This window comes from Otolemur garnettii, unplaced genomic scaffold (assembly GCF_000181295.1).
Source record: "Otolemur garnettii isolate 467f Iridium unplaced genomic scaffold, OtoGar3 scaffold00014, whole genome shotgun sequence".
NCBI classification, from domain to species: Eukaryota; Metazoa; Chordata; class Mammalia; order Primates; family Galagidae; genus Otolemur; species Otolemur garnettii.
This window is the reverse complement of record NW_003852409.1, coordinates 7,420,151-7,421,334: the sequence shown is the minus strand read 5'-3', so window position 1 is coordinate 7,421,334 and position 1,184 is coordinate 7,420,151.

Sequence of the window (1,184 nt, the reverse complement as noted above, 5' to 3'; positions counted from 1 at the left end):
AGATTAACAGTGAGTTACTAGGACTCAGATCACATTCTTAGAAATGTTTATTAAGGAATCTCAATTACAACACAAGCCAGTCAACTTATAGCCTTTGCCATCTTTGGACTGTCTTCATTTCCACCTTTGCCCAAGTCATCTGGTTTTACATGGACCATCTTTGTGCGGTCAATGATGGAACATTCTCCTAACAGTGAGGTAATGGAATCTTTGATAGATACAGTGGCTTCACTATTTTTGCTGGCAGTCACATTGCCCAGGTCTCCAACATGCCTCTCTTCATCCTTTGGCCCAGAAAAACATAGGAGAAATGTTGATAAATTTGACTACCTTAAAATAAGACTACTGAATATCATATCTATATTCTGATATTGACTGTCTTTGAGGAAGATTGAAAGTATTTCCTTCCAGCTTACAACATTTCTTTTCAATTTCATTTTGTTCATTTAACAATGCAGAATTTTTTTTTTTTTTTTTCTTAAAGAGCACCCAAACAGGTGAGAAGTGATATCTCATTGTGGTTTTGATTTGTATTTCTCTGGGGAGGTGATTAATGATGTTAAACATTTTTTATTTACCTATTAGTCAGTTGTATGCATTCTTTGGTGAAATGTCTAATCATGTCCTTTGCATGTCTTTCACTTATTTTTAAAATTGGGTTATTTATTCGTTTGCTATTGAGTTTTAGGGATTTTTCTATACATTTTGGATATTAACTCCTTATCAGAAATATTATGGCACCTATAGCACAGTGGTTATGGTGCCAGCCACATACACCGAGGCTTGTGGGTTTGAACTTGGCCCAGGCCTGCTAAACAACGACAGCTGGAACAAAAAAATAGTCAGGCATTGTGGCGGGGACCTGTAGTCCCAGATACTTGGGAGGCTGAGGCAAGAGAATCATTTAAGCCCAAGAATTTGAGGTTCCTGTGAGCACTCTACCAAGGGCAACATAGTAAGACTGTTGAAAGAAAGAAAGAAAGAAGGAAAGAGAGAGAGAGAGAGAGATTGTTCCTTCCCTTGAAGAATATTTTTTATTTTGATATGGACCCACATGTCTGTATTTGTTTTTGTTCCCTGTGTTTTTGACCAATGTTATAACATTGTTCATAACTATGTTTCCCCCATACTTTCTTTTAGAAGTTCTATAGGTTCAGAGCTTACATTTCAATCCTTAAACCATT